This window comes from Mesoplodon bidens, assembly GCF_964165515.1.
Source record: "Mesoplodon bidens genome assembly, chromosome: 12".
Lineage (NCBI taxonomy): Eukaryota > Metazoa > Chordata > Mammalia > Artiodactyla > Ziphiidae > Mesoplodon > Mesoplodon bidens.
Window position 1 is genome coordinate 24,518,108 of NC_138168.1, and position 25,150 is coordinate 24,543,257.

The window sequence follows — 25,150 nt, forward strand, 5'->3', positions numbered from 1 at the left end:
TATACTCCAGGAAGGCCAGAGAAACTGGAATAATTTACTGGTGAATTTCTTTCAGGATAGCCCATGGCTTATCTAGAATATCATCTTGACATATCTGGATCCTTCAAACTAGACCGAAGGGAACATCTGGGTTGCAAGCCTCAATGAGAAATGTGGGATGCTGCTATGCCGACAACTGGTGCTCCCTGACCTGTATCTTCTGAGACTAGAACCCAGTGTGGTGGATGACCAATTCATGAGTTGAACAAAAGAAGACCTCCTGCAGCGCAGTGTATGTGTTCGTTACATGTACGGCACTTAGGGCTAAGTACCATAAGGACTCCAAGAAAACAACAACAAAAAGTAAAAGATGAAGCATATGTGATAAGGAGGCACCACAGTCCAGAGCACGAGCTCTGGAATCACACAGGCTTGTTTCGAATCCCCGCTAAGCCACTAGCATCTGTATACCCTGAAGAACAGTGGAAGGTTTAAATGTTGTTTTACCAGATTTTGAAAAAGAAGTGAAGAAAGAACCTATCTGCCAGGAAGGGACATCGTGGGGTGCAGGATGCAGTGGGATCAGGGCTCTGCATCCCCTGCTCAGAAACCTTCGCCGCCTGGCTCATGGTGATGCTGGCAGCTGAGCAGCCCTGGAGAAGGCGATCCTGTCTCCAGGCCTCGCAGAGAAGCTGGGGAGGTCCCTGGAGGAGGCTGGTCCACAGCCTGGCAAGCTCTGGGTGCCTCCTGCCCTCAGCTCTGAGCAGGCTCTGGTCTCTGGGCCCCGTTGCGGGGAAGGGCTGGCCCATACGCACCCAGGGCTGAGGGGCCTGCAGAGCCGGTGCCCAGGCAGGGTGAGCTCTGGAGGAGAAGGCTTCCACAGTCCCCAACAGTGTCCGCACGGTGGCCCATCCGGTGCCAAACACCTGCCCCCCACAGCGAGAAGTCCCAGCCACTAGAAAGTCCAGGAGGGGTCAGGCTCTGGGGCCCCGCCCTTTGCCCTTGGGCTGGGGTTTCTCCGGCGGGGCTGGGCTTGCACGCGCCCCCCGCCCGCCCGCCCCCACGCGCCGCCCGCCCCGCCCTTTCTCTGTGACGTGTACAACGGACATGTCACAAGCGCCAGCCTGAGCCATCCAGTGTCCAGTGCGTGCTAGACCTGGAGAGGAGGTGAAGCCAGGGAGAAGCTCTCCCGCTTTCACACTCTACTCTCTACTCTCGGATCGCTTGGCGCACAACCGGTTCTACATGGGAAATTTACTATGCCAATTCCGTACCCGGCTCCGCCGCTGCCGGCCCCGCCGTGGGGCCCCACTGGGCCGTCATCCGCTGGTTTTGCCCTCCCGGGAGGCTGCCCCATCTGACCGGGAGCACCCCGCTGCTCCAGCGCCTGCCATCTGCCCTGGTCGCAGGCTGTCCCACCGGCATCGAGGGCCTTTATCGCCTGCCCTTTACATCGCACCAAGAAGGCGCAGTACAAGGCAGGCCAGGTACAAGGCCCTGCGGCTGCTTCTCTTCGTGAACTGGAGGGACTCGCCAGAGCAGCCCGTGCTGGCTGCTTTTAGTTCCATGACGTTCAGCCACTCGAGAGCCATCAGGATTCCTCCACGCAGGCTCCAGTTTACCCTCCTGCGTTCACCACCTGAGCAGGTAGTCAAGGATAGGAAGCTGGTACCATCCAGTCACCTCCCACTTCCTTCCCCAAAGGAAAGGGAGGTGAAGGTCCAAGAAGAGCCCCGAAGAGGCATGGCAAAGATGGAGGATCACACGGAGACCGAAGGAGAGGACGGTCGGAAGAGGGGCCACCGTAGCACTGGGGATATACCGTTGACATCTAGGCCCCAGGAGGCCAGTGGGGTCCTCACTTCCCTCAAGTGCAACCCTGAGCCTCTGGACCTCCTTCCCGAGCAGCCAGAAGACAACTGGAGTGAGAACGCCCAGGTGTCTCCAGTGAGCCCCTCCTCGGAAAGCCACGTCACCTGCTCAGATGGAGATCCTGGAGATGTCCTGCTTCCTTGGAAGCCTGAGTCGCATGCCATGGTGCTCTGTGTCCCAGCCGCATGCCGCTGCCCACTGCTGGTGAGGCCAAAAAACGAAGTGCTGGGTGAAGACCACCGGCCCCAATCAACAGGCTCACCGATGTCTGGGAAGGAGCTGCAGCGTGAAGCATCTTCGCAGATCCCAGCAAGAAGCTCCTCTTCCCTGGCATCTGCCAGCAGTAGGCCCGGCAAGCGGAAGATTCCCCTGACAAGGGATTGTGCTGATCGGCCCCCTTCTCCTAAGCTTCCGTGCTTAGCTGCTGCTACAAACCCAGGCACCTGGCTTCAGAGCATCTCCTGCCCTTGTAGTCAGAATTGCCTCCCAGAAACAGGGTTGATATCCGGCTTGCCTCTAATAGTTCCACACCTTTTCTCTCTGTGGTGCCACAACCGGTTCTACATGGGAAATTTACTGTGCAACTTACGTACCTGGCCCCGCCAATGCTGGCCCCGCCGTGGGGCCCCACTGGGCCGTCATCCGCTGGTTTTGCCCTCCCGGGAGGCTGCCCCATCTGACCGGGAGCACCCCGCTGCTCCAGCGCGTGCCTTCTGCCCTGGTCGCAGGCTGTCCCACCAGCATCGATCGCCTTTATCGCCTGCCCTTCACATTGCGCCAAGAAGGCGCGGTACAAGGCAGGCCAGGTACAAGGCCCTGCGGCTGCTTCTCTTCGTGAACTGGAGGGACTCGCCAGAGAAGCCCGTGCTGGCTGCTTTTAGTTCCATGACGTTCGGCCACTCGAGAGCCATCAGGATTCCTCCACGCAGGCTCCAGTTTACCCTCCTGCGTTCACCACCTGAGCCGGTAGGCAAGGTCAGGAAGCAGGTACCATCCAGTCACCTCCCACTTCCTTCTCCAAAGGAGAGGGAGGTGAAGGTCCAAGAAGAGCCCCGAAGAGGCCTGGCAAAGATGGAGGATCACACAGAGACCGAAGGAGAGGACGGTCGGAAGAGGGGCCACCGTAGCACTGGGGATATACCGTTGACATCTAGGCCCCAGGAGGCCAGTGGGGTCCTCACTTCCCTCAAGTGCAACCCTGAGCCTCTGGACCTCCTTCCCGAGCAGCCAGAAGACAACTGGAGTGAGAACGCCCAGGTGTCTCCAGTGAGCCCCTCCTCGGAAAGCCACGTCACCTGCTCAGATGGAGATCCTGGAGATGTCCTGCTTCCTTGGAAGCCTGAGTCGCATGCCATGGTGCTCTGTGTCCCAGCCGCATGCCGCTGCCCACTGCTGGTGAGGCCAAAAAACGAAGTGCTGGGTGAAGACCACCGGCCCCAATCAACAGGCTCACCGATGTCTGGGAAGGAGCTGCAGCGTGAAACATCTTCGCAGATCCCAGCAAGAAGCTCCTCTTCCCTGGCATCTGCCAGCAGTAGGCCCTGCAAGCGGAAGATTCCTCTGACAAGGCACTGTGCTGAGCAGCCCCCTCCTCCTAAGCTTCCGTGCTTAGCTGTTGCTAAAAACCCAGGCACCTGGCTTCAGAGTATCTCTTGCCGAATCCGTACATACTGTTCTTCAGGTAATCTGCTTCGGGATAGCTTTCCTCATTGATCAGACCAAACTCCATTAAGCTCTATCACACTGACACTTACCACAAACCAGAGCAACATTAAAAGGCAAGTACTACGGAATGCTATAGTATATGTTGTAAGCCACATAACTTACTTTCAAATGAAGCTGTTCATCATCAATCGGTGACGGTCATAGCTTCATTAGTATTCATCGACCTGCAGGATGCTCCTTCGAGGACAAAAAAATTTCTCATTTACTCTACATGTGGACTAAACACACGCAGACTCAAAGTATTAATACGAGTCCAATACACACCTGGTAAGATTGTCAGGTTTTAACCAAGTCATTTTCCAGCAAACCTTCTCCCATACGTTTTGGAACTTTCCTTTGCATCTAAAAAAGAAGCTTAAGTTCAAATGATGCTCCATCATCGTTTCTGTAAATCAACAGGTTTACTCCTTCGGTTTAAAAACTAAGCCCTCAACAACCCTTACCTCTGCCTCTCCACGGAACAGCTCCGTCCCACCGAAAGCCATTGCTCTTGCGGGGCATCTGTTTAAAATTAAGCGTTCTCACAGAATGTCATAGTTCAAGGTTTTCAGCACTAAACTCCTCCCCTTCAATAATCCTATTTGCACACAGCGCCACCTGGGCACAATACAACTCAAGTCTCACGCCGAGTCCGGGGCTACCCATTTTGAAATAACCGTTGATCTGGCCATGGGAGAAAGACACCCTATCACAGGCCTCTCGCTCTTAACGTTAGGGTAACCCCCCGCCCCCAAATCCCAGGAATGTTGTCTTCTGCCGGCCGCCTCCCAGGCTCAGTCAGCGGCTGCCCGGGCGTTAACAACCAGGCCGCGCGCAGCGCCGCAGCCACCAGCGGCCGCCTCCGCACGCCTAAGCTCGAAGCCGGCCGCCACCACGACTCGGGACACGTGGCGGCCCGGCGGCGCGTTCCCCACCTCCAAGTTTTCATCACCGCACTCTAAGTCCCAATTTCTGAAATCGTTTCACCGTACTGCATCCCCCAACCTAAGCGGCGCCGCCCGGGTTCGCTCGGACAACCGCCCGCAACGCCCGCTTACCTAGTACCACCCGGAAGCTCCCAGGTCCTGACGTAAAAGACCGACCAGTGTCGCCAGCAGTTCCCTGTATAGTCTCTCCCGAGCCGGAACGAGGCCGCCCCTCCCTCTCGCATCTATTGGGCGCTGTAGAGTAAGGGGGCGTGGCCGGCTCCTGACGGGAGGAGCAAGAGCGCGCCAGGCTTCTCTTTTCTTTCGGGAACTCGTTCCGGGGCGTGGTACGCGCGCCGTCCCTCCGCGGTGCGCACGCTCAGCCCCGGGCGCGCGCCCGTTGGCTCGCCGCGGTCCTTTGCCTCCGAGCCTGGCTGTACGTGGTGCGGGAGTGGCGCCAGAATTTAAACGAACAGCCGCCTTTGCAGGCGAGGCTACCACCTACCCTGAGCCAAGTCTGCCCGCGACGGCTGGGGCGGCTCGGGGCCGGCAGTGGACTTGAGTGTAGCAGTGGACTTGAGTGTAGGGCGGCCTCACCCGGTGACCCGCTCGAGAAGTCGGGCTGGCTGGTTGGCTGGCGCCTGCGGGAGTTGACGCCGGGCGACCGCTGCACGCCCGGAAAGAGAAATTGGCGGGCAGAAATGCTCGGGTGAAAAAAGTCTGTGAAAGCACCGTGTTTCTCCTCCGGTCCACAGCGAGAATGCCGCGCGTCTCGGGAGAGCCGGCCCGCCGCGCGGCACGCGGCTCAGCTGCGCTCCGCGGGACCCGCCCCACCCACAAGCCGCCGGGCGCAGGGCGCTGCTGTTAATGCTGATCCGCCCAGAGAATTCACCCCGAGACGGGAGACCCGAAAGGTAAATCCTCCGCTTGGTAGAGGAGAACACTGAGGCCTGAAGTAGCTAAGTAATTTTCCTAAATTCACACAACCAAAAAAAAAAAAAAAAAGACTTTGCTATTTAAATCTTTTTTGTACTAAATTCATTGTTAATGCATGCAGGAGAAATATTAATTTGAGAAATTTCCCAGAATGCTGTATCCAAACGACACTTCAATTCAGTAGCAACGATTGCATTAATTAGTAAGTACGGGTAAATATACGTACGTCTATGCACACACGGGAGCAGGTGACATTAGAACATTTCGGCATTTGAAAATTCAGGTCTTCATAGCACTTAACAACTAGTCATTATGTACGTGTGCGTTTGTTTATTGTCCTCCGCCGGTGCACCGCTCTTTATTTTTCTGCCTTAGAACAGTGCCTGGCATAAAGCAGGTGCTCAGTAACTACTGGTTGAATAAACGAATGAATGAATATATGCGGTGGCTTTTTAGAAAATTAAAATGAAGACCAAACTCCAGACTAAAAGATAATAGTGAAAAGTAAATTTCTATAACAGGAACCTAAGCGATGAAGTGTTTATTTGGCTGGGCGTTATGTATATTTGAAAATAACCATTTTGTAATGTACAATGTAAATTTGCATATTCCTCATATTAAAACAACTAAAAGAGTACAAAAGGATATAAAAAGCAAAGTAAAAGTTCCTTTTCATATCGCTGGGAATCTTCTCCTTACTGTTAACAGTAACCAATATTAACAGTTTTTGAAACTTTCTATGCACATATATGTACGTATTTTTTGACATGCAAATAGGATCTGTGTCCTTTTCTGCAACTTGCTTTGCCCCCTGGTAAATATCATAGACACCTTTTTGTATCAGTACATATAGATGACCTTCTTGTTTATAGCCTGCATAGTATTCAGTTGGATGTGTCATAATTTCATAACTTTCCAGCTTTTCACTATTTCAAATAGTGCCGAAGTGAATTATAGGTATATCATAGTGAGCTTGTGAGAAGATCTGCAAGGTCGATTTCTAGAGGTGAGGCAACGGTTCCGTGCACTTAGATTTGTGATAGATATTACTTAATTGTTCCCAGCTTCCTTCCACTCCCATCAAATGGTTGTGTTGTGATTATATTTTGAAGTGTGTTTTGTTTTGCTAATTGAGAAACATGTATGGCTGTTATGGGATGGCCATTGTCACACAATTGAAACCGAAAACTGTTACTCCCTTTGTTCCCTTTGAATCACTGTTTGCTGGGCTGAAGACCCTTAAAATCATCTGGTCAAAAGCAGTATAAAACAATGATTCTCTACCCTGACTTATCAATTGAATTACTTGGAGAGAGAAAAAGTATCAGATTTCTGGTTCCTAACCTGGAGCTACTAAAGCAGAATATCCCAAAGTGGGACCCAGGAAGCATTTTAAACAAGCATCTGGGACAGTGCTAACAGAAATATAACATAAACCACAAATGTGAGTCATATAGGTAATTTTGAATATGCTAGTAGCCATTTTAAATTTAAAATAGTAAATAGCATCAGATGAAATTAATTCCAGTACATTTTATTTAACCCAATAGAGCCAAAATATTTTCATTTCAATATATGATCAGCATAAGTTATGTACTCAGTCCTTAAAATCCGTTGTATACTTTACACTCACAGCACATCTCAGTTTGACTGTCCACATTTCAAGTGCTTCATTGCCACATGGCTAGTGGCTGTTGTATTGGACAGCTCAGGTCTAGGGTGATTCATATACATATATAAATTTGAGAACTGCTATATTAGGGTAAGTGCAGTACTGCACATCTGATATATATTCCAGTCTTAAAAAAAAAAAGACTCCCATATTCCTTTTAACTCATAAACGGATAACTCTAACAAATGCAGTGCAAAATGAAATGAATTTAGAGCCTGATTAGTGACAACACTGCCCTCCAGTGAATGTGGCTGATGACTGTAAAGTCAGTACTTAATTCATTCAAGACTTTTATCTCTTCAAGGAACAGGAAAACATACTGAGGGATGAAGCCAACAGTTATTGCTCCCACACCTAAAGCAGACAAACGAAATGCTACCAAATATTTTTAAGGGAGTTAAGAAAGACCATATACAGGTCAGAACTGAAATTAAAAGTATCCTTGAAGAATTTAGCATACTGAAAACAACTCCTCATATTCTGTTGCAAACTTTCAGATAAGATCATCATTTTAATCATTTTTTTGGAAGAAATGTTCACTGAGCCCCTGGTGCATGCATTGTGCTTCAGGGAAGGTTAATGTGAATACACAAAAGTCCTTGCCCTTCCTGAAAGAGTTTATACTTTAGTAAGAAGTAACCACCCAATTTTAGACACCTCTGCTTTATTTTTTTTGTTTTGTTTTAATTTTTGCTGGAATCTAGTTAATTTACAATGTTGTGTTAGTTTCAGGTGTACAGCAATGTGACTCAGTTATACATATACATATATGCATATACATATATACTCTTTTTTAGATTCTATTTTCATATAGGTCATTACAGAGTTTTGAGAAGAGTTCCCTGTGCTCTACAGTAGGTCCTTATTAATTATCTATTTCATATATAGTAGTGTAGACACTTCTGCTTTAAAAATTAGACATTCATTAAAGACTTTTAGGTAAGATTAGAGTGTGAACCAAATAGTCTTTTAGGAAGAGTTTGGAGAGAAAAAGCAGTGTTTAGAAATTTAGTGCAATCATTTAGATGACATTTTGTGAGGGACGCCACTCTAATTTTGGCCATGGAGATGGAAGGCAGGGAAGAGGACAACGCATGGTGAGAACTTATGTGCTACTAGGTTCTTGTATGCATTGGATCATGTAATCTTCAAAACAATCCTGGTGTACACTTTAAAGATGAGGAAAATGAGGCATAGAGATCTCGGTTAACTAACTTCCCAAGTCCTTCTGACCCCAGATTCATAATCCTGTCCCCAGAACATGCTGTGGCTGTGTTAAAGGAGGAGATGGTTCTTTGCTTGATGATGTGATGATCTGTGGGAGGAAGAGGAAGTGGAGTGGAGCCTAGGCAGGCAAGAGAATGGCAGCTCCACTGAGAGGAAGAGGCAAGTCAGGAATGACTGATTTGGGAGCGGGAAAAAGAAGATTCAGTTTTGGTTGTGTTTGATTTTGAGGGGAACATTTGGTTACACATTTGTCCAGTGGACCATCAGCAATGTAGAACTGAAGCCCAAGAGAAGAGTCGGGGCTAGAGAAGGACCATTTGGCAAACTAATGAAGATGATGAGTGAAGTCATGTGCACAAATGAGTGTGGGGAGAAAAGAAAAAAGGGCCAGCAGCAGTTGCCTAAAATCAGTGCTGTAGTGTGTGCAGATGTCCTGCAGTAGATAGCATTTGAACACATAGTCAATACACATAAAGAGCTGGTTAGATAATGAATGTATGAGAAAAGAGTTCACATGTACAGCTTTTGGTTAAATCATGGGAAGCATATGTATGCTAAGTTAGGTAATGTACACATAATTAACTTCTTCCAAAGTGGAAAAAAGTCAGCTTTCAGAAATAAGAATTATCTGATAAGGGATAATATCCAAAAAATATAAAGAACTCACACAACTCAGTAGCAAAACCCCCAAAACATTCCCATTGAAAAATGGACAGAGGATCTGAATAGACAGATTTTTCCAAAGAAGACATACAGATGGCCGACACGTATTGAGTTGACCAAAAAGTTCGTTCGGTTTTTTCCGTAAGATGGCTCTAGCAGCACTTAGTGACCTTTAACTTCATTCGAAACAATTTTGTTAGATTGTGTTGTGACAGCTGTCATATCAGCGTGCATTTAAAAAAGCTTATCAAAATTGGTGAATTTTTGTGTAGCCATTTTAATATGGAAGATGGAAGAAAAGCTACATTTTTGGCATATTACGCTCTATTGTTTCAAGAAAGGTAGAAACGCAACTGAAATGCAAAAAAAGATTTGTGCAGTGTATGGAGAAGGTGCTGTGACTGATCGAATGTGTCAAAAGTGATTGGTGAAGCTTTCTGCTGGAGATTTGCTGGACGATGCTCCATGGTCTGGTAGACCAGTTGAAGTTGAGAGCAGTCAAATCGAGACACTAATTGAGAGCAATCAACGTTACACCACTCGGGAGATAGCCGACCTACTCAAAATATCCAAATCAAGTGTTGAAAATCATTTGCACCAGCTTGGTTATGTTAATCACTTTGATGTTTGGGTTCCACGTAAGTTAAGCAAAAAAAACCTTCTTGACCATATTTCCGCATGTGATTGTCTACTACACGTAATGAAAACATTCCGTTTTTAAAGCAAATTGTGATGGATGATGAAAAGTAGGTACTGTACAACAATATGGAACGGAAGAGATTGTGGAGTAAGCGAAATGAACCACCACCAACCACACCAAAGGCTGGTCTTCATCCAAAGAAGGTGATGTTGTGTGTATGGTGGGATTGGAAGGGAGTCCTCTATTATGAGCTCCTTCTGGAAAACCAAACGACTAATTCCAACAAGGAGTGTTCCCAATTAGACCAACTGAAAGCAGCACTTGACGAAAAGCATCTGGAATTAGTCAGCAGAAAACGCATAATCTTCCATCAGGATAACACAAGACGGCATGTTTCTTTGACGACCAGGCAAAAACTGTTACAGTTTGGGAAGTTCTGATTCATCCACCATATTCACCAGACTTGCACCTTCGGATTTCCATTTATTTCAGTCTTTACAAAATTCTCTTAATGGAAAAAATTTCAATGACCTGGAAGACTATAAAAGGCACCTGGAACAGTTCTTTGCTTGAAAAGATAAAAAGTTTTGGGAAGATGGAATTACGAAGTTGCCTGAAAAATGGCAGAAGGTAGTGGAACAAAACGGTGAATACGTTGTTCAATAAAGTTCTTGGTGAAAATGAAAAATGTGTCTTTTTTTTTGGTACGTGGGCCTCTCACTGTTGTGGCCTCTCTTGTTGCGGAGCACAGGCTCCGGACGCACAGGCTCAGCGGCCGTGGCTCACGGGCCCAGCCGCTCCACGGCATGTGGGATCTTCCCAGACCGGGGCACGAACTCATGTCCCCTGCATCGGCAGGCAGACTCTCAACCACTGCGCCACCAGGGAAGCCCACAAATGGAGGTCTTCGTATTCTTTGACTGTTAGAACAAGAGATAAGGCAGGTGTAGGGAAAGGCAGTCATGCATAGCCTGTTGACCCTTGCATAACTACATAAGAGCATGCCTTGGGCCTGGAACGTTTTCTTACATGGAAATAAGAAGTCCTCACAGCCTGTGCCGGGCATGATTTGTACTTTCTTTGCTCTGCTTTAAGCATGTGCATCGTATGACATCCGGCCAGCCCTTCTGCTATAATCTATTCCTGGTGGGGAGAGAAGGGGGTCCTTCACCAGCACAGGAGGGGTACGTGTAGACCATCTTCCTGCATCGGCTGTGGGGCAAGATGCACTGGCCATGGGGGAGCCATACTCACTACTGAGGCTGATCTTGCTCTGTCTGTTCTCTGCGTGAGTGAAGTGTTGTTCCACCCAGTGCCTGTGTGAATTGTGTCTTTGTTGGCAACTCTGATGCCTGCAAACCCTGCAGTGAGAGCACAGCTTGGTACTGCTGCTTCTGGTGGTAGGCAACAGGTGTCACTTGCTTGACAGTTTGGTGCAGTGAGCAAGGTCACCAACAAAGTATACCATGGCACAGGGTTCATCAGCGCAGCCATCCCAGGGTGGTGCTAGCTCCTTGGGGGGATGACGTCCCTCTAGCCGACTGGGGATAAATGAGATGTTGACAGTCTCCTTGTCAACAAGGATAAACTGGTGTGATGGACGAGGGCAGAATGCAAGAGGTGAGCCCTAAACATTTTTGGAAAATTAGCCTAGCTTCTGGCCACCTTCACACTCCTAAACCAGCCCCTAACTTCCACATGCAAGGGGTTGCAGATGACACCCAAGGGGAGTCAAAGGCCCCTGTGTAGGAAGCTCCTCCTCATTTGGGTTGTTTAAAAACCCCAAGTAAAGCTTGTTTTCACTCAACACAAAACCACTCATGGTGTTGCTGAAAATGTAACTGCTGAAATGAGGTCCTTCTCTCAGAATGAAATACGAAAACTGAAAGACAGATATGGGCAGAGGCCAGGGGGAGTCTCATGTGACTTGGATGGTGCATGTGGTTGATTAGGGGGCCTTGCCGACTTAAATATCTCAGACTGAGTGATGCAGTCCAGAGAAGCTAATCACTGACCCCTGGCTGCAATGTGTTTTTGCCCACATGGGACAGGGCAGTCAACGGGGCAGAGAAAAAGATAAGCCCATGTTGCTCTTGATCTGGATTGCGAAGAGTATGAGCACGGCATTCCCAACAGTAGGGACTTCCCTAAGACTAGGAGCCCCTGGAAAACCACTCATAAAGCCATGACTGCATTTCAGGTAAAAGCCATAGATGCTGCCTATATGACCCTGACTCTGGGGTTGTGGATGATGCAGTGGAGTCCTTCATGTGACGGGGGGCTCTCCAGTGGAAGACCCCATTAACCCTCCAGTTGTCCCCTAAAATGACTATGGGACAAGAAATAGAAAAGCTCCACTGAAAATGTTCTGTTTGGGATAAAAACAATAGAATGATTTCAGTGGTTTCCAACAATTTGGGCGAAACAGATAGAAAACCAGCAATGGGAAGCCATGCCCAGAGGCCAAAAGGGCAACTCAAGGGAAGACAGAGGAGGAATGAAGGAGAGAACAGGGCTGACCCACAGCAATATGGCTTCAGTTGTTAAACCTGGATAGAAAAAACAAAAATTGATGAGATCCCTACAGAAGACTTTTACCAGTGCTACTGGACAGAGAGAGGTCCCTCTAAATTAGAGGTTAAGGCTCTAATCCCATATTCCCATTGTGATAGCTCGGCTGGAGCAAAATGAATCAGACACTCTCCACGCACTCCAAAACAGACAAGACTCCCTGAACTCACTAGCTAAGCTGGTGGTGGTAATGGACAACCAAATAGCCTTGCTCTGCTGGCAGAACATCATGGCATTTGTGTTATTGCCAACACTTGTGTATATATCAATAATTAAGGAAAGGTTAAAAACTGAGCTGGAGAGGATCCATGCTCAGGCAGGATGATTATCAGCTGTATACCTGCAGTCCCCCTAGACTCTTTTCAGAAAACTCTTTAGTTAGCTTACTCCAGGCCCTTGGGGTTCTTGATTAGGGAGCATCCTTGAGGGAGGTCTGATCACCCTCCTGGGTCTGGTTCTCCTTGTGACCCTGATGAACTGCTGTCCCAAAATGACATGGAGCCTCTGCGAGTAAACCGCATCCATATGAATTGTTCAGGGGCCCCACTGGACCTAGTTCCATCTCCAAATTTGGGAGCGGAGGGTGTTCCTACCATATTTGATGTGTTTTATCTGCTATTTCAGTGGCTGAGCAAGGGTTGGGGGCTGGACTATTGGGAAAGACAGTTATGTATAGCCTGTTGACCCTTGCATGGCTGCATATCACGGGACACATGGAATCGTTTGGGAATCTCTTTCCCTGTTCTGGGTTTGATACGTAATTCTTTGTTCTGCTTAAAGTGTGTGCATGATATGGCACCTGGCTAACCCCAGCTCTATCTGAACCTGGTGGGGAGAGGAGGAGGTCCTTTACCTGCAGCCCAGGAGAGGTGTGTGTAGACCATCTCCCGGCACTGTCTGTGGGATAAGATGCGCTGGCCATGGGGGACCGACACTCATTACTGAGGCTGATCTTGCTCCGTCTGTTCTCTCTGTGAGTGAAGTGTTGTTCCATCCAGTGGCCGTGTGAACTGTGTCTTTCTCGGTGACCCTGACACCTGCAAACCGTGCAGGTTGACATCCTGGGACTGCTGCCCCTGGTGGTGAGCAACAGATGTCCACTTGCTTGACAGCAGGAAGTACAGGTACGGATAATGGAAGTCATTGTTTGTATTTTCTCACCTAACTACGAGGCAAGGTCATCAACTGAGAATGGAAAATTGGGAAGTATAAGAGGTTTAAAGAGAAAGGATGTGTGAAATTATCAGTATGCAGAGTAGCAAAGCAGGCAGACCAGGGAAGTGAAATAGGATTGGTTCGCAGTGTGGAGTGCACATGCAATTTATGGCCGTACATTTATTGCGAGTAGAGCTGTGAACTTCCTATTTCTAGAAATATTCAGACATTTGGATGCCGGCATGGAGCAGGTGGGATTAATTGGGATAACTAGGGCTAAAGCTTTGTCAGGCAGGATAATGAAGGGAGAAAGGACTGACTGAGAGAGTTAAGGGTGTTTGCAAGGAAATGATTTGAACAATTAATAACGAAATATAAACTGGGTAAGAAGATCATCTGTAGTGAGAAAGTGATGGTGTCCATGGACTGGAGGTTTCATTATAGCCGAAGAAGAGCTGCAGTGGGAAGACTAGAAAAGATAGGAAATGGGAGGATTAGAAAGTAGCATTCTGGAATTTGAGATTTTGGAGGTACTGTAATTGTTGGTAAAGACAGGGTCAACAGTGTTACTGTGGGGGTGGGGGGTTGAGGTGGAAGGATGAAATGATCACTGTGGGGAAGGTTGGGGAGCTGAGAGTCTAAGGTGTCAGGTGGGTCATCACCGTGGACGGTGACACTATAATTGATGAGTAGTGGGAATAAAGACTACAAAACGTGCTAGAGTCATCAGTGAATGAGGGGGTGTGACCCAAGGGCTTGGAAGATGACAGTAACGAGAAAGAACTAGTGTAAAAATATGCTGCCCTACTTCAAAGATTATGGGGCTTCTTTAATTTAATTTATTTATTATTTTTGGCTGCGTTGGGTCTTCATTGTTGCGCGCAGGCTTTTCTCTAGTTGGGGCGAGTGGGGGCTACTCTTCCTTGTGGTGCGTGGCCTTCTTATTGCAGTGGCTTCTCTTGTCGTGGAGCATGGGCTCCAGGCGCGTGCTTTTCAGTAGTTGTGGCGCACGGGCTTAGTTGCTCCGCGGCATGTGGGATCTTCCCGGACCGGGGCACGAACCCGTGTCCCCTGCATTGGTAGGCGGATTCTCAACCACTGCGCCAGCAGGGAAGCCCGATTATGGGGCTTTTGTAGGAGGAAAGAGGAATAAGATTTGGGAGCTACGACAAAGAGCGAGGGGAGCACCCCTCCACCTCCGAGTTCCATGGGTGGTTCAGTTTGGGACAAAGTTTGAGATGTTTGGACACATCCAATACAAGATTCCAAGTATGCAATTGAATATTCAAGCCTAGAATTTGGGAGAAAGGTGAAGGATGGAGATATGCACTTAAGATTTGTACTAGAAATTTATCAGCTTTTGGCCACCTGACATCCACAGTGATCCCCCTTCTTCCAAGTTCTTTTACTTTTTCGTGGATCTGTCTTTCATTTACTCTCAGCTCATACTATTAATATTTGGATGCAGTTACAGCACTCTCAGCTGTAGAGTAGGGCCTGACTGGCTTAACCACCCAGTAAATCCTGCCACCTAGCCTCAGTGACTGGCCTGCAGGTGGAAATGACCCAGTTGGAGTCAATGAGAGTAGACTTGACTCTTGTCCAACTGTTGGGAAAAAGAAGCTTTCTCTTTCCTTTTGCATATTGAGCGTAGAGGATGTGAAATCTGGGAGTGCTGCAAACACGTTTTGACCACAAGAGGAGAAGCCCTCTGAGAATTAAGTCAGTACACAGAGGGCAGGAGAGTAGAGCTGAGCTGAGAGGCAGAGAGAATCGGGCTGTAAGGATATCATTGAACATCATGGATTCCTGTGGCCCTGGAGTGTAGCCATTCCTCAGTGAAAACCAAGTTGTGTTCAGTTATCTATTGCTGCGTGATAAACCACCCAAACTTAGTGCCTTAAAATAAAAACAAGTCTCATTTTTCAAGATTCTGTAGGTCGACTGGACAGTGTTTTGACTGGGCTTATTCATGCTGAGGCATTCAGTTAACCAACCTGCTGGGGGTGGGCTCAGCTGGCACAACTAGGATAGCTGGGTTTCTCTTTCCACATGGTGTTTCATCCCAGGCTTCTTCACGGCATGGAAGTAACAGGGCAGTATTCCAAAAGGTTACCTATTAAGCCTTTGCTTATATCATGTATGCTGACACTCCATTGTTCATACGAAGTCATATGGCCAAGCCTAGAGTTAGTATGGAGAGGGTACCCAAGAGTGTGGATCCTGAGAGGTGTGAATAGTACTGAGAGGTGTGATTCATCGAGGCTATTACTCTAATGACTTACAACCACCTGTTTCTACTAATAGTTAGACCACTTGAAGCTCATCCATGGACTGAAGTGATAGATCAACCTCAGTTTATCTCATTAAAAAAATCTCCTGTGTTAAATATCCTGTATTTCCCACTCTAGATCCACTCTTTAACCTTCTCCATCGTGCTTCGTGCTCTGGGAGGCTGCCCTAAATGGACTGCAAAAATGAATTCCCTTGTCCTCTGGCTTCCCATTGGTTTGGCCCAATAGGGAACCCCAGCAGGAGGTCACAGGGAGGAGGGGGTTGCTGTTGGCCTCCACTGAAGGGAAAGCTTCTGTTACGGGGGCCCTCTCCACTCTTCTCTTTCTTCCCTTGCCCCTTCAGACACAAGAGTAGTAAAGCTCAACAAGGCTCAGGATATTATTTTATCCTTTTGGTTTTCCTACACCTTATCCACCTTGTAAATAGTCTATTTATTGAAGTATTCTCTAATTATCCATATGTTTCCAGTTGGGACTGTCAATGATATTTACCTCTACAATCCTGTTTTAATGAACTAGGATTAAGTGCATTTCAAAGTACACACATAGGGACTTCCCTTGTGGTGCAGTGGTTAAGAATCCACCTGCCAATGCAGGGACACGGGTTCGATCCCTGGTCTGGGAAGATTCCCATATGCCACGGAGCAACGAAGCCCACGCACAACTACTGAGCCTGCGCTCTCGAACCCACGAGCCACAGCTACTGAGGCCGCGTGCCACAACTACTGAAGCCCACGCGCCTAGAGCCCATGCTCCGCAACAAGAGAAGCCACCGCAATGAGAATCCCGTGCACTGCAACGAAGAGGAGCCACCAACTCGCCGCAACTAGAAAAAAGCCCGCGCACAGCAAAGAAGACCCAACACAGCCAAAAATAAAAATTAATTAATTAATTAATTTTAAAAAAGTACACATGTACTCATATATGTGATAAAGAATATGCTTTTGTCAACTTTGCCAAAGTGAATTAAGCTTTTGATTTCTGTATACCAGCCTGACCTTAACTACCCCTTTTACTTCAGCTTCTCACAAGCAAATTATAGGCAGTATTAAATAAGATGTTTGGATCATTCTTTTTCATTTTTAATTAATTAATTAATTAATTTTATTTATTTTTATTTTTGGCTGTGTTGGGTCTTCGTTGCTGCACGCGGGCTTTCTCTGGTTGCGGCAACCAGGGGCTACTCTTTGTTTTGGTGCGCAGGCTTCTCATTGCGGTGGCTTCTCGTTGCGGAGCGTGGGCTCTAGGCACGAGGGCTTCAGTAGTTGTGGCACGCGGGCTCAGTAGTTGTGACTCACAGGCTCTAGAGCGCAGGCTCCATAGTTTTGGCACATGGGCTTAGTTGCTCCGTGGCATGTGGGATCTTCCCGGAGCAGGGCTCAAACCTGTGTCCCCTGCATTGGCAGGCGGATTCTTAACCACTGCGCCACCAGGGAAGCCCTGGATCATTCTTAAGCATTGTTTAGAATGACTGCAAACAAATGATTGCCTAGAAACTGGCTGGGAATGCATATAATAATTGAATTCCATACCTTGTCAGTATATTTTATACACTTGCTGTTGGTTAGTTCTCATTTTATAATGTCTTGAGGGACATAATCCTAGAATCCTAAATCCTCAGAGTAAAGTTTGCAACCATTTCACCCTTTAGCTTTACAATACACAACCATGTGTTATTTTTAAACTCTGGTTTTAGAGAATTTCATAATTCTCTAAATGACAAACAGCTAGATGACAAACAGCTATTATAGATTTCTTAAAGGTGTTTTAAGAGGATGAAATTGTGGCCAAAGTTCTGTATGTTATTAAATTCCCAACACACTACAAAGTGTTGCCAGTTATTTTTATCATACAACAAATGTGATGACTGACTATATTTTGTAAGTACTTCAGCTATTAAGTATCAAATGTCATTAGTGGTTCAGTAATTTCTTAAAAACAAAATTAAAGTGGAGTTGGAAATGGGCTACAGTGTGTGGCTTCCTAGATGTACATTTTTACTTCGCTCTTGTCACACTGTACTTTCCTGTGGTATTCTGGTTGGTCTATTTCAGGTGTATGGAGGAACCTGAAATGCATGTACTGTCCTTCCATGCCAGTGCATTGCAAGGCCACGGATCAGGAGACTTTAGCTCAGAAATGTTATTTAATAGCCGATCATAGACAGAATTTTCCCAACTCGTATTGTGTGGGTAATTAGACCTTGTCAACTTTGTGAAATGATTATACAATGAGGGTTTTGAAATGGAAAGAAAGAGTTTACTTCTGAGAGTTACATACGTATAAGAATAGAAAATAAAAGGTAACCTTTTAAGAAAGACACACTGGAAATCAACTTTAAAAAAATTTTAATTAATTAATTTATTTTTGGCTGCGTTGGGTCTTCGTTGCTGCCCTCAGTCTTTCTTTAGTTGTGGAGAGTGGTGGCTTCTCTTGTTGCGGAGCATGGGCTCTAGGCACGCGGACTTCAGTAGTTGCAGCACGTGGGCTTCAGTAGTTGTGGCTCCCCAGCTCTAGAGCACAGGCTCAGTAGCTGTGGCACTTGGGCTTAGTTGCTCCGAGGCATGTGGGATCTTCCCGGACCAGGGATCCAACCCGTGTCCCCTGCATCGGCAGGTGGATTCCTAACCACCGTGCCACTAGGGAAGTCCCGGAAATCAACTTATTTGGAAAGAGTTTCATTACATTCAAAATTCATTAGCCATGACAGACATTATGGACAGACCTTATGTACACACTGCATGCTCTGAACATAGGCAACAAACATCAGCTATAATTTATACTTTCATGGCCATTAGAAAGCCCTCATGAGTTAAAATAGACTTAAGGCATAACAACCAAATAAAGTGAGGGAACCTTGATAAATTCTGGTTGAAAAATAACAGTTAAAAGACATTTTTTGGACAACCGAGAAATTTGAATTTGGACTGGATATTACGTAGTTTTGGGGTATTGTAATTTTCTTAAATGTGTGAATGCTATTGTTTATAGAGGGGAATCTCCTAATTCTTAGAATATACATATTGAAATATTTAGAGGCAAAGCTTCATGATGTCTATACCTTACTTTCATATGGTTTGGACAAATATTCACACACATACATTTCATGTATTTGCTTAGTTTCTATGGATAACGCATGGAAAATGGTTCAGCAGTACGTATGTGAGATACATACATCTGTGTATGTGTATGTATGCGCACACACTGACATATATGTATGTATTTTTACCATATTCTCTCTCCCCCCAACATGCGCATATGATAATATTATTAACAATTATTGACTCTAGTTGGTGCGTATAAGGTTATTCATTATCCTTTCAGTTTTTCTATGTGTTTAAAAGAAGGGAGTGGGGAGGAAACCCTGGAAGGTGGGGAATCCTTGTAGTAGGTTACCGTAAAGACAGTTATTTTTCTCCCAATATCTATTTTCTCCTCCTTCCTCCATCTTCTTCCTTAGTAATAGAGCTCTGAATTTATTTGGCGTGGCAAGATGCCTTCCTACCTTACTTTTTTTGTTTGTTTGTTTGCGGTACACGGGCCTCTCTCACTGTTGTGGCCTCTCCCGTTGCGGAGCACAGGCTCCGGACGCGCAGGCTTAGCGGCCATGGCTCACGGGCCTACCCGCTCCACGGCATGTGGGATCTTCCCGGACCGGGGCACGAAATTGAGTCATTTGACCTCTATAGTTTCTTACAGCATTGATTTTGTGGATTATATCCTCATAGTATATTTTCACATGTTCCTCGATCTTCCGTTTTTTCAGTACATTGAATCTAGATTCAATAGGTACATAACGTCTGGTTGTCTCTTTCAGGAAGCAGACAGTGAAACAATGCCTAAATCCATTAATGCTTTAGGGATTATAAAATTGTGATCTCTAAATCTCCTTTTCACAAGAGGAATAATCCTAATTCTCAAGAATATTGGGGATGACATAATTATAATCACATAATTACTTGTTTATTTTATTCCACATTATACATGCAATATTCTCAGAAAAACAACACCAACACTACCACCATTCATGTGGTTGCTGAAAAAAATTAATTTTGTGTATGCTCTCCTCATGTTCCTACGTTTAAAAAAATAGATGTATGGCACAGTAGTACTGTAACAACATTATAAATGCATATAACCATTATGTACTACATAGTCTCTTGTATTCGTCATCTAATCTTAGTTCTATATGTAAATAAATATTTGATGTTAACCGATAGTTCTTATGTCAATATTTCTCTAGTCATCATGTTATCTGAAGCTCATTCCCTAGTAGATTTGACAGGAAAGGCTCACGTGAGCAATATTCTGTGAGTTCTTGTAGGTTGAAAACAGTTTACTTGCAGCATTTAATTTTGAAAATCAGTTTGGCTGTATATAAATCTTGGTCATATTTTCTTTCCTGGAGTACTTTAAATATGTTACTCTATTTTCCTTTGGCATAAAGCATTACTGTGGAAAAGTCTAATGACAATTTGAATTTCTTGCCCATTTAAGTGATTTTGTCCTTTGTCTCAATGCCAAAAAATTCTTTTTTCTCTCTTTTCTTCAAAATCTAGTAATTTTATCCACATATTTCTTTTTTTCCCCAGCATATTAAGATATAATTGATATATAACATTGTATAAGTTTAAGGTATACAAGATGTTGATTTGATACATGTATTTGATTTTATGTATCACAAAATAATGACCACCATACCCTTTAGCTAATACCTCCATTATGTCACATAATTACCATTTATTTTTTTTGTGATGAGAACATTTAGGATCTACTCTCTTAGCAACTTTCAAGTATGTGATACAGTATTATTAACTCTAATCACCATGCTTCACATTAGAACCCCAGAACTTATTCACGTTTTATCTGGAAATTTGTCCTATTTGATCAACATCTTTCCTTTCCCCCAACCCCAGCCCCTGGTAACCAGCATTTTACTCTCTGTTTCTATCAGTTTGGCTTTTTTAGATTCCACATATAAGCAATAGCACAATGTATGTGTCTTTCTTTGACTTATTTCACTTAACATGATGCCCTCAAGGTCCATCCATGTTGTCACAAATGACAGAATTTCCTTCTTTATAATAGCTGAATGATATTCCACTGTGTATATATACCAAATCTTCTTTATGCATTTGTCTGTTGATGGATACGTAGATTGTTTTCATACCTTGGCTACGTAATTATTATGGATAATGCTGCAGTGAACATGGGAGTGCAGATATCTCTTTGAGGTCATGTTTTCATTTCCTTTGGATATATACCCAGAAGTATGTAAGTATTCCTGGTTCTTATGGTAGCTGAATTTGGTTTGCTAATATTTTGTTGAAATATTTTGCCCTCAAGCTTATCAGGGATATAGGCCTGATATTTCTTATAGTGTCCTTGTTTGGCTTTGGTATCAGGGTTATGCTGGCCTCATAAAATGGGTTTGGAGGTGTTCTCTCTTATTCTACTTTTTGGAAGAATTTGAGAAGGATTGGTATTAATTCTTCTTTTAATGTTGTGGAATTCACCAGTGAAGACTTTGTTAGGTTATACTTGAGAGGTCCTTTTGCTGGTTAGTTCTGAGAGATCATATTGTCAAGACTGCTCCATCCCTTTCAGACCTTACTATGGACCCCTGATGTTAGAGTGTGCAAAACCCTTCCTAGTTTCAGCTGTTATTCTTAAATTGACCCTTTGAACTTTTCAGTGAACACCTGTTGGCTTTTTTGGCTTCTCAGGTCAATCAGCTGTCTTTTGCTTCTCTTTACTTTCCTCTGTTACTGATACCATGCAGCTCTTGTAGCTGTTGGTTTTTATGCCCATATACTCACATTTTGGGGTTTGTAAAGCTACCTTTAACCTAGTTCTGTTGTAGATGTTGTCTGTGGGCTGTTTATATTACTACTCTAATTGCTGTATTTGTTTTTATGGTGAAATTTGGGGGTATCCAAAAGCTATGTTGCTTCTGCTTCAATATTCCTAGAATCCTCTATGATTTGTATTAAAAAAATTAAAAGCCATGCCTACGGCTTCTACTGCCTACAATCACTGTATTGGTTTGTTAGGGCTGCCAGGCTTCTTGACTTATAGATGGCTGTCTTCCCCCTGTGTCTTCACATCATCTTCTCCTTGTTCACGTCTTTGCCTAAATTTCCTTTTCTTACAAGAACACCAGTCATATTGGATTCAGGCCCACTCTAATGACCTCACTTTAACTTAATTACCTCTTTGAAGACCCTATTTCCAAATATCACATTCTGAGGTACTGGGGATTAGGACCGCAACAGATGAATTAGGTGGTGTGGGGCGGTGACGGGGTAGGGGTGGGCAGAGAACACATGATTGAACTCATGTCAACCACGTATGTTCTGATGGCTCCAAAATCTTCTTTATTTTTTTAATAAACTTTACTTTTTAAATTTTTATTATATTTATTTCTTTATTTTTGGCTGCGTTGGGTCTTCGTTGCTGCACGCGGGCTTTCTCTAGTTGCGGCGAGCAGGGGCTACTCTTCGTTGCGGTGCAAGGGCTTCTCATTGAGGTGGCTTCTCTTGTTGCGGAGCGCGGGCTTCAGTAGTTGCGGCACGTGGTCTCAGTAGTTGTGGCTTACAGGCTCCAGAGCGCAGGCTCAGTAGTTGTGGTGCACAGGCTTAGTTGCTCCACGGCATGTGGGATCTTCCCAGACCAGGGATCGAACCCAGGTCCCCTGCATGGGCAGGCAGATTCTTAACCACTGCGCTGCCAGGGAAGTCCCAAAATCTTCTATTTGTATCTCTTGACCAACACCTCTCTGACAGGTCATTTTCCCACATTTATATGCTCTTGTTACTTAGCACACTTCACTGAATGAATAAATTACCTAGTAGCCAATAAATATGTGGCTCCACAACACTTGAAACATAACATGTCCCCAGTTGTACGCCTTTTCTTTGCTTTAAACTTGTTACTCTCTTTGCATTCATTAACTTGGTAAGTGGCACCAGTATAGTCACTTAGTTTCCCAGGTCAGAAATCAGGGGCTATTATAAGCTCTCTTCTCTTACGTGTCACCTCTATAGAGTCATGAAATTCTTTTGTTTCTGCTTCCTTCACTTTTTCTTATCTACCTCTTTTTTTCTTCACCCTTGATTGCTACTGTCTTAATTCAGGGACCCTCTCTATCGACCAGGATTACCTCCCTCCCTTAAATTAACACTGAATTTATTTATTTAGGAATCGGTAATGCACTCACATGATGCCAGACTCAAAAGCTCTAGTGAAATGTCTGTTCCCACTCATCTCATCCACCCAGTACACCTCTCTGGAAGCAACAAAATGCTATCACTTTCTAGTGTTTCCTTCCTGAGATATTTTATGCATCTGTTGTTTTTTTCATGTACTGCATGCATATTAAATGCATAAAATACTTTTGTTTGTCTTTTTTACTTAAGAGGTGAAATATACTGCATGTTGTTCTGCAAATTAATTTTTTGTAGTTTAACAACGTATGGAAATCATTCTATATCAATACATAAAATTTTTAAAATAGCTTTATTTCATTTCATGTGTGACTACGGAACATTTAGGTGCCTATGAATAACCTTGTATATAACCTTCTATACATGTGCAAATGGACCCATAGGATAAATTCCTCCAAGTGGAATTGCTGAGTCAAAAAGTGTATAGATTTTTAGTGCTGACAGATGTTGCCAAATTGCCCTTCAATTTTTTGTCTGTAGTCCTTTTTACTCATCTCTCTGCTTCGAATTCACCCTCTGTGATGCTGCCAGAGGCAATCTCTAAACTGAAACTCTAATCATGATACTCTGCTTCTTAAAACTCATCAGTGACTCCCAATTACTTATCAGAAAAATTCAAACTCCTTGGTATGAAGTATATAACCCTGCCTTGTGGGTATTTGCTCATCTGGCCGGGCTCACTTCTCCACATTTCCCCAGGTATACTTTATACTGTGGTTAAACTAGTTCATGTATCTCATACAATCTGTGCTTCATGCCTCTGTACAATACATGCTACTGCTTCTGCTTGGAATACCTGCTCATGCTTCAGGATTCAGTTGAGTGGTCTCCTACTCAAATGGAGTAGAACATGCCTTGGTTCCTGCTACCACAGTGCCAGGTACATATCTCTAAGATTGCCCTTTGTCGTTGGATAGCAATCACCTGTTCATATCTGTTCATATCTGTCTCTCCTAGCCTGTCAATTAAATAGCTATAGAATTGATGCCACACAAAGAAAATATAAAAGGAATGCAGGGGCTTCCCTGGTGGCGCAGTGGTTGAGAGTCCGCCTGCCGATGCAGGGCACACGGGTTCGTGCCCCGGTTCGGGAAGATCCCACATGCTGTGGAGCGGCTGGGCCCGTGAGCCATGGCCGCTGAGCCTGCGCGTCCGGAGCCTGTGCTCCACAAGGGGAGAGGCCACAACAGTGAGAGGCCCACATACAGCCAAAAAAAAAAAAAAAGCTATAAAAAAAAAGGAATGCAGGATCCAGTCAGGCAATAAGGAGATGTGTTGAGTCCAGTCAACCAGGAGGATTTATTAAGAACTGGCAAATTAATCTTAATCCCACTTTTTTATCAGACATACCTCAGGGGATCGACAGATTCCAAAAAGGGTTTGAGGTGGCTACATAAACACACAGAGAAAAGAAAAATAAAATATCAGAGGGAAAGAAAGAAAAATTAGGATGCAGTACTCAAAGCAAGTCAGGGGAGATGTTAGTTAATACACAAGGTATTAGTTTGCAATGGTTGCCATAACAAAGTACCACAGACTAGATGGTTTAGGCAACAGAAATTTATTTTCTCACAGTTTTGGAGGCTAGAAATCGGAGATCAAGTGCTGGCAGGCTTGGTTTCTTCTGAGGCCTCTCCTTGCTTGTAGCTGGTTGTCTTCACATGTTCTTCCCCCTCTGTGTGTCTGTGTCTTAATCTCCTCTTCTTATAAGGACTGAAGCCCAAGCATATTGGATTAGGGTCCACCCTGTTAGCCTCATTTTAATTTCTCTCTTAAAAGATCCTATCTCAAGTACATTAACATTTGGTGGTACTAGGGGTTAAGCCTTCACTGTACAATTTTTTGGGAGACAGTTCAGCTCATAACACACAGTAATCTATAGCATAAGATTCTGTCCAACTTCAGGAAGAGAGTCATATATTTCAGTCTAAATTTCCTAAAAGCAAAAATAAATAAAAAGCTGGGGGGATAAGGTCACTTATAACCTTCATCATATCACCATTCATCTGAACTAAGACCTAAATAATGACACTCTATCAGCCACAAGAAGACATAGGAGCAGATAATTCCAGAGAGAAGGCCCAAAGGCCCAGAGATGGGAAAGAACTTGACTGGAGTGTAATGAAGGAGAGATGGGCCAGGTCAGGTTAAGTCCATTTAGAATTTGGTAAGGGGCTTAGATTTTATTCTAGTTGCCATGGGAAGGCTCTGGAGGGTTTTAAGCTGGGGGCGACATGATGTGATTAATGTTTTCAAAATAATTGGGGGTACTATACAAAGAATGG

The 25,150-nt window shown here is 45.0% G+C and overlaps 1 long non-coding RNA gene across 1 annotated transcript in view; it reads right to left on the reverse strand.

Moving 5' to 3' along the window:
- The window catches only part of LOC308626426, a 194,381-nt gene extending 189,743 nt beyond the window's left edge, over positions 1-4,638 (reverse strand). The window contains exons 1-3 of the long non-coding RNA XR_014017247.1: positions 4,020-4,638; positions 3,841-3,918; positions 3,679-3,753 (exon numbers count right to left, since the gene is read on the reverse strand). This is a non-coding gene — a long non-coding RNA (uncharacterized lncRNA). The remainder of the gene's footprint in view (positions 1-3,678; positions 3,754-3,840; positions 3,919-4,019) is intronic.
- Positions 4,639-25,150: the final 20,512 nt, after the last annotated feature.